At 49.2% G+C, this 8,608-nt stretch overlaps 1 protein-coding gene across 1 annotated transcript in view; it reads right to left on the reverse strand.

Annotated features, from left to right (window-relative positions):
* Positions 1–7,530, reverse strand: part of LOC146776293 (carbohydrate sulfotransferase 6-like) — a 127,747-nt gene extending 120,217 nt beyond the window's left edge. The window contains exon 1 of the mRNA XM_085637559.1: positions 7,051–7,530. The gene's annotated coding sequence lies outside the window, so the exon portion shown is untranslated. The remainder of the gene's footprint in view (positions 1–7,050) is intronic.
* Positions 7,531–8,608: the final 1,078 nt, after the last annotated feature.

Below are 8,608 nucleotides of genomic sequence, written 5' to 3' on the forward strand. Positions count from 1 at the left end.
CAGTATAAACATATGAATTTGTGACGTAAAGTGTGTGCAGGCAAGCAAACAAAAAACAAAAATAAGAATTAAGGTCACTGTGTGCATTTACGTGAAGAATTATAACCTCCTTACAATTACTACTGGGGAGAAGGATTCATATTTTGGACTTTTCTTGAAGAATTTAGTGCTTGTGTAATATGTCCTAAGCAGACACAGAGATTGGCCACAAGGCATGGCTTTTGGCCAGACTCTGTGCTGAATCTCCAATGTGCAAATCAAGGCTATACGTGGCGTTTGATCAAGTGCAGTAGGGAGTGGCCACCATATCTGCCCCAACCTTGTATGTGGCCAACCCCGCGGCTCTCAGCTGTGAGAATGTGCAGAGAGGGTTGGCTGTTGGTACTGCCTTTCAGCCAAGTCCTCTGTCCAACGCATGGTTCAGCCAGTCTCTATGGTACATCGCTCTTGGTCCTAATCAGCTGGAGTTAGCCCATGGTCTGCTCCAACCTTCAATGAGGTCAATCCCCATTGTGCATGATCTGGCTTGCAGCCAGTCCCTGTGGCTAACATCAGTTGCTATCAGTACAGCATATGGATAAAACCAATGGACTCGGAACCTGGCCTCAGACACAGCTCAGTATCAGTTCCTATACCAGCCAGCCCTTATGCCATCGATTCAGCTACAAATGTCTTTGGTTGTGAACAGTGGGATCTGCAGGCCCTGCACCAGCCCAATGTACCATACATAGGAAGAGTGGTGCATTGCCTGTGGTCAAACTCAGTAGGCCCAGGGTTCAGCTGCGAAGCAGATTCTCTGCCACGGATTTGGCTGTGCATGGCTTTTGGCCGTGTGCAGTAGGCTTTTGTCAGAGGACTCCATTCCACTGAATTAGCTATACACACCAGGCACTATGCAGAGGGCCTGGCATGTGGCAAGCCCTGCCCTGCCCCACCCTCTGGTCCATAGTACACATGTGCACAGTCTTGGACCATGCTCTGTTCCACTGTGCATTTCCTTTTTTAATTGTGGATCCAACCACAGATTTGTGGGTATGTGGACCTAATTCCAAGATTGCAAATCCCACAATAAAATCTGCCCTCCGAGACCCTACAATCCTCCAAAGGGTAATTGGATGCGCCCCCTGCCCTCTCCCACATATGCATCCAGTGCCCTTGACCCTTGTTCGCATTTATCAAAGTGATCATGCCTTGTGGTTATCCCCAGTGGTTACTAATAACAGGGCATAACCTTAAGGCCACGCTGTGGACAGCATACCCCTGCTTCGATGGCCATCACCCCACCCCCCAAATGAGCACATGCTGCGGTCTGGACTCTTATCACTTGTACTTTAAGAAATAACTGCTGCATGTCTCTCAAAATGCCTTATTTTCTCTCAGAGTCTGCATGCCAAAGAATGATTAGCTCACACCACATGCAAAGGAATGACCCTTCAGAGAAACAGAAAACGGGAAAAAGCAGTCGGTTTACCCAACAAAAGGTGTTAGAATATGATAAACGATCTTCTCGGCCAGACATAAAAGACGTCAGTCAGAAAGATGCACATCTTGGCCTGCAGCCCCAGAATCAGTGCCACATCTCGCCTAGGAGTGCGAGATTCTCACTGCAGTGGCACTTTAGCATCACCTGGCCATTATTTACACGGACCGTTTAAGATTCTGGGGCAAATGTCCCTTATCGATCCTCTACCGACGGCTTTTATCTGTAATTTCAAATGTGCCTAAGAATGTATCGTATGTCTTCCCTTGATTATTAACAGAGACTCAATTCAGTTATTTTTTCACTTTCTCCAACTCGTTCTCTTTACTTCTTTTTTTTACTTTCTTTTTTTTTGCCTCTCTTTTTTTCTGTCGGTATTTCTCTTTTCTTCCTTCTCTCTTTCATACACTTTCTCTTTCTCTCCTTTTCTTGCCTGAGATGTTGAACCGCAAAAGAACACAGAGGGTGCAGTTGTTATGCTAACATGCATCAGACCTCTAAAATAGGGAGGATTGGAGGGTGAAATGTTTGTCCTGGTTACAGCCCCATCTCGCTGCTTCTGTTCCCCACCAAAGTCCTCTGGAAGGCCATCACCGCCAGCTCACCGAACACCTAGAAAAAAACACGACCTGCTTGATGCCTCCCAAACTGGCTTCCACACCAACCACAGCATCAAGCCCTGAGAGACACCATCAGATTCTTACTCGACAGGGGTAAAACAGCAGCCCTGAGCCTCCTCGACCTCTCAGCGGCATTCAACACCGTATCCCACCACACTCTCAACCACATCGGCGTCCAGGGGGATGCCCTAAAATGGATCGCATAATTCCTCACAGGACAAACTCAGAGAACCTGCTTACCACCCTTCACCGCAGAGCCCAAGAGCATCATCTGCAGCGTACCCGTAGGATTGTCCCTCAGCCCCACCCTGTTCAACACCTACATGACACCCCTCGCAGACATCGTCAGTACCCTTGGACTCAACATCATATCCTATGCTAACACCACCAAACTCACCCTCTCGCTCACCGAAGACCCCACCACCATCAGAACAGACTTCTGCAACGCTGTGACCAGTGTCGCTGACTGGATGGGGACCAACTGCCTGAAGCTCAACCAGTGGCAGGGCAGGGCGGTGGGGCACTAAGACGAAAAAAATACAAACTTACCTCCAGCTGCATCATGCTCTTCTGCTCCTTTGCAAACACGCTCCTAGAATCCCCTGCAGCCAATCCTGATGCTGCTCTCACAGCATGAGAGCAGTGTCGGGATTGGCCTGAGCGCCCTCGATTTGCGCTCCCAGGGAGACTGGGAGCCTGCGCCTTCTCTCTCCCACACAGCTCAGGTTGGAGACAGCTTCAGTGCACATGTGGGTTTGACAATCCTGAGATGGCCGGCCAAACTCATGCGTCCTGAAGGCATGGAAATGCGCTCTACACAGGATCACCATCCAACTCCTCAAGAAACTCCAGACTATTCAGAACGCACCAGCCCGGCTCATCCTCAACCTCCCCAAACAGACCCGCATCACCCTCCACCTCAGGAAACTCCATTGGTTCCTTGTCCAGAAGAGATGCCAGTTCAAGATCCTGACACTCCTACAAGGCCCTAAACGACCAGAGACCAGCACACATCAGCCACCGCATAAACTTCCACCAACCCGCCACACACCTGCGCTCTGCCTCCCTGGCCCTTACACACAAGCCCTGCATTTGCCGATGCCACAACGAAGGCGAGTCCTTCTCTTACCTCGCCACTAAGGCCTGGAACAACCTACCCCTTCACCTACAAACATCACCCTCCCTGGTGGAATACAGAGCGGAACTCAAGACTCAGCTTTTCCACTGAGACCAGTAAAACCTCAGCGCCCAGATATCCTCAGGGGTGAAGAGCAGTGCTTTATAAATGTTTGACTAGTGTTTTACAGCAACTGCCCAGAATTTAACTCTGTGCCAAGTGGTCACCCTATGCTTCACCCAGCAAGACACAACAAAACTTGGCATGTGCAACTATTTCAAAGTAGGAGCAAAATACTGGTGCTGCATGCCTGAGCACTCACTGTGGTAACGCTCGCTGCTGATATCTACAGTGAACGGTCTGCAGGCCACAAGTTCGAATTTCAGCAAGGCCAACTTGGTTTCCCATTGTTATGACATTAAATTGAATAAGTCTAAGTTAGGTTATAGTCATTTACAGCGCTCACAATCGAATGAGGAGCAATATGAAGCAAAACTTAAGAAAACAAAAGATAGCTATAAAAATGAGAACATTGCTATCGTGTGTGATACTACAAGTGCTGGATAATAACTGAAAAGCGTTGCCCAGCATTCTTGAGGCAATTCACATCATAAATAGATGCGCTTACTCACTCACAAAACAGTTAAAAACACAAATAAATGGCCTTGCACAGGGAAAGTAAAATCATGCAAGACCAGGGAACGACGACAAAACAGCGTGATGCCGAGTAAACAAAAAACGGGATTTTGAAAATGAAAGACACTTTCAAACAAAAGTTTTCATCCAGTCACATTTAGGTGTACTGTCGTTGATGGCGAAAATTGCATTGGGTGCGCAATCGAAATGCGTCAACAGTTACGGAGATGGCCAAAGCAGCTAACCTGCTTGAGTAGGAGCGGAGAATATTAGCAAAAATACACGCAGGCCCAAGGCAAGGGTACTAGTACCCACCCACCAGGTATGCAGTGCCTGGGTGCAGCCGACAGAGCTTCAAACGATCTATGAGCTATGCTTCACAGAGTAATTTCCTCTGATCTGCCTTCGTGGTGCGTATTGTTACATCTCTTTTTATTACTTTTCTGTTATAAAAACGGCGCAGTGTCAAAACAGGATAATGCAATAAAAAGTTATCAGCAGGAGCAGTATCAAAACAAGAATAAGATTGTCAAATAAATAGGGTATTAAACAAGGACATAAAAGAAACAGAGGCACTGGCAGAGATGGGGGCTTGTGAGGCGCCGAAACCCTCGAGGGCACTGCGAGGTCGCAGGGAAATGAACCGCATTTATTGCTGCGTTATCTGCAGGTGGGTTAACTCGTGAACTCATCGGTGCAATGACTGCTGTGAAAGCGGTGCGCACACCTCAAAGAACATAGCACAGATAACGAGCGCCAGCTGGCGAGCGCCGTGACGACATTCCGCCAGATACTCCACAAGGCCGTTAGAGGGGCGATTAACGGCCACAGATACCAGCGAGGGCGCATGCGCGCCTCCCTGCACTGCGCGTGGCGCTGCCGAGTTCAGTGTCAGTGGCACGAGGGCGTGCTCAGACCCCTCTGCACCACTTGGGTATATTTATTTTGAGAGGGAGAGTACAGGCACTTCTCAAGAGATCTAATACTTTGCACTGGAGAGTACCGGTCCGGCACTTCTATTTTTCCATTTCAAGCACTGGGTTAGAGACATCCTACCCCCCCCCCCATATATTTTGCCTTAAGCTCAAGTAGAGTACACATATCGAAGAACCGAGCTAAACTAAAGAGGCACACCATACCAAAACACTCGCTGTCACTCACCACCCTAAAGATCCATCCACAAGATAAATGCCAGTCCACCACTCCAACTATCAGACACGCATCACAGCAGCATTCACCCAACCAAGCACACACACCAACGATACACTGATTTTCTTCAGGCACACGCCACTTACTACCACACGACAGCAAACACTCACAACCTACCAAATACACACGACTCCAATACTCGTACTACGATAAAAGATACAAAACAGCAACACCCACACCGCCTTGAAGAGGCACCCAATCCTACAACTTTGACATCCACTATCCTATCACTCACCCTACAAAATGCATACCAGTCCAGGCGCGCAACACCCATTGGGCTCACCGGGCTCCAGCCCCCCGCCCCCTCGTGTGTGTCAGCCGGGCTGAGACTGCCTCGCGGGCTGGCATCCATCTAATTGCAGCCGCACCCGAGTACGTCACAGATCTTTAAAAGACCATTTATTCGTTAATGAGGCTTTTGTTGTGGTTTCACCCCTTCTTACAGCCACTCTGCCTATGGCTCGAAGACTTAGCCCCCCCCCCGAAATTTGGCTCTAGTTGCCCGCCTGCATACCACATATAGTCGCCCTATACCAGACACATCATGCTAGCAAGTGAAACGAGCTCCCTTTTAAGTATAAGTAGGTTCAGCTGTAGGCGAGCAAGCACGTGAGCGAGCCTAGATGAATATCCACATTGTTCAGAGCAGCCAAAAAACACATACACCATCTTCCAGAAACACAAAAAGCACATCACCCTTACATCAACCCAACGACACCAAAAATCTCGTCAGAAGGCTAGTGCTCAAACCCACATGGACCAGGTGTCAACACACCACATACTAGTCACATGTACACGGATTACTCCATTCCAAAACACAACTAAAAGACTGCTACAATCAAATCACAAGTGCACACTACGTATGTCACACTTCCACGAAACGAAGCCCTGCGACCGAACTATTCTGACAACTGGTACAAGACATTAACACATCTATTATGATAAACATTAGATTACTTTAGACAACCGTCCACAACCCACTTTACAAAGCCAACATAAGAACAGTCCCACACACGAGCAACGATCTGAAAGTTTTGCACTTCGCGAGCGAGTTCTTATGCTATGTTATGTTACTATTCACTAGATATAGGGCACGGTCACCATAGGTTATATGGAGTTATTACTGCAAGAGGCAGGCAGCACGACCACTGGGAGCGGATATGAACTCTAGTCACTGAAAGCCAGCTTAAAAACCGGTTTTCAGGTGTTTTCTGATTGTAAGGATGTGAGCCTGCAAGTGCAGATGCTGAAAGAGGGAGTTCCACTGATATAGGATTTTTCTCTGTAATCTGGTGCCCCAGTTAGTGCTTTTCCATTCCTAGATGCATTCCTCGGAACTGAGCCCGATTTGGTGGGTTTCACCCTACTTTGTCTGGTCTTCACCTTACAGACCAGCACAATGCCTCTTGCAGAGGTTAACGAATCACCCACCCTGAAAATCAACTCAATCTCACCTTCTTTGGAGCCTTCAAGGTTTGAAATGTATGTAAGTGCAGCACTACAAGTAGCAGAATGCAAAAAAAAACCACAAGAACAGACGAGCTCCTACTCCTCAAATGGACATTTAAAGAACCCCCTGTGCTCCAAAACCAGCCCAGACTGTTAGCAAACCACTTTTCATAAACATCTCAAAAGAAGCTCCGTGTACCCAGATAATCAAAAGGGCACACACCCGTGAATGTGTGGTTACATGCAGTAACACATATATTAAACACTCAAGCCAAGGAGTGCAGCAGACCTGTCGCAAACCCATCCCTAAAACAGATCACAAACTGCACCCCCCACAGCAGCACACCACTCCCAGCTGCCACCACCTCACCCCTGCAGACAGGCATTCTGCCCCCTCTTCTCACCACCACCCAGGAAAGCAAAGTTTGAAGAGTAAACAGGGGGCGCACCAGTTGCCCACCCCTCTTGTCCATCACCGGACTGGAAAGGGAGCGAATGCTACAAAAAAAGTAAGGGGTGAGTTTGAATGAGACACTCACCGCTCCCCAAATGTTCAATGAAGTGAATTTTGTTCAGTCTTTCCGACGGGTCCTATGACTTCTTTCCAAGCCCCAGGACTGGCCGGAAGGTTGCTGTGCCGCGTGGGGTGCGCCTCCCTCGGGGCTCCTGGAGGTCTGCCGCTGTGCTACCCGGATCCTCGGCGCTCTCCCGGACTTGGGGTGAGGCTGCAGCCCTGCCCTCGCTCGTGGGCTGGGGGAGAAGAGGCTGCTGCCCTGGACTCTCTCCCCGGTGAGGAAGGACAATGAACCCCTTTCAGACGTGGCCCGGGGACAAGGCGCTGCGGGAGGAGGTGGCGGCGGAGGGTGGGGGAGAAGGGGAGGGCAGAGGATGCTTCAGGAGGAGGGAGGGAGGGCAGCGCGAGGTGAGGCGCAACTCCGCTCAGTAGACGTGCGGCAGCCCGCCTCGCTCTGAGGCGGGGGCAGCACTGTGCAACCAGGCGTTTACACAAACCAGGATGCCCTGTGAGGTGTAGAGCGAGAGATGATGATTACTGACCGCTGAGGAGAGGGATGGGAGGCGGAAGTGGGCTAATTCGCCCCCTACAGCTTTTAAACAGTTGGCTAATCCAGCTGTAATAGTTTGACACTTTAAACGCGCGCGCCGATCGTAGGGCCTGGGAAAGGCCCAAGCAAATAGTCATAGAGTGAGTGAGAGTAAAGGCAGAGCTAGAAGCAAATAGCGACAAACAACTCCTGCACAGCACAGGCGGCCTTCAGACCCTGCAGTAACTGCGACACAAACTGCACGCAGAGCCAGCACGGATTCCGCAATAGTTGGTCTGTAGCCCATGCCACGAGGGGGACTTCAAAAGGACATAGATAACAGACTCGAGGCTCACGACTTCATAAGGGCCCAATGAGCATGCTTTTTTCCCAGTTCTTATCAGTGTTAGAACTGGGGTTTCTGGTTGGCAGAGGTACGCACCCTGTCCAAGCAGGAACCACCACTCTAGTCACAGTAGGTTAGATACACACTAAAAGATAACCAGTGCTCACCCTCTGGTAGCTTGGCACAGTGCAGTCAGACTTATCTAAAGAGGCAGTGTGTAAAGTATTTGTGCAACACACACATATAGTACAAGCATTGGCATAGCCAATAGGTCTCGCCTTTGGGACCTTAGAAGTGTTTAGCCATGCAACAGTTGCATAACTAAATACTTATACGGTCCCAAAAGCGAGACCTATTGGCTATGCCATGCGGCCCTACGGCCGCGAAAGTGAAAGTTATCGCGATCACGAAAGTGAAGGTAATCGCGGTAAAGCGCGGCGCGCGCGCCCGCGCACATGTACTGTAGCTCTAGGCTGGCCTGGTAGCACTTTTTGGAGCCCTCTCAATAAGTTTCGCCAGACCAGCGCATGCGCTGGGTCAGGCGAGACCTAAAAACAATGAAACCACCACAAAAATACTCCACACAGGTTTAGAATAATAGAATATACGTTTATGAGAAAAACAAGACCAAAACGACAAAAATCCAATCAATAGAACCAGAGTTATGAATGTTTAAAGAATACATCAAAAAGTAGCGCTTAGAAGCAA

The sequence above is a fragment of the Triturus cristatus genome, chromosome 12 (genome assembly GCF_964204655.1).
Source record: "Triturus cristatus chromosome 12, aTriCri1.1, whole genome shotgun sequence".
Lineage (NCBI taxonomy): Eukaryota > Metazoa > Chordata > Amphibia > Caudata > Salamandridae > Triturus > Triturus cristatus.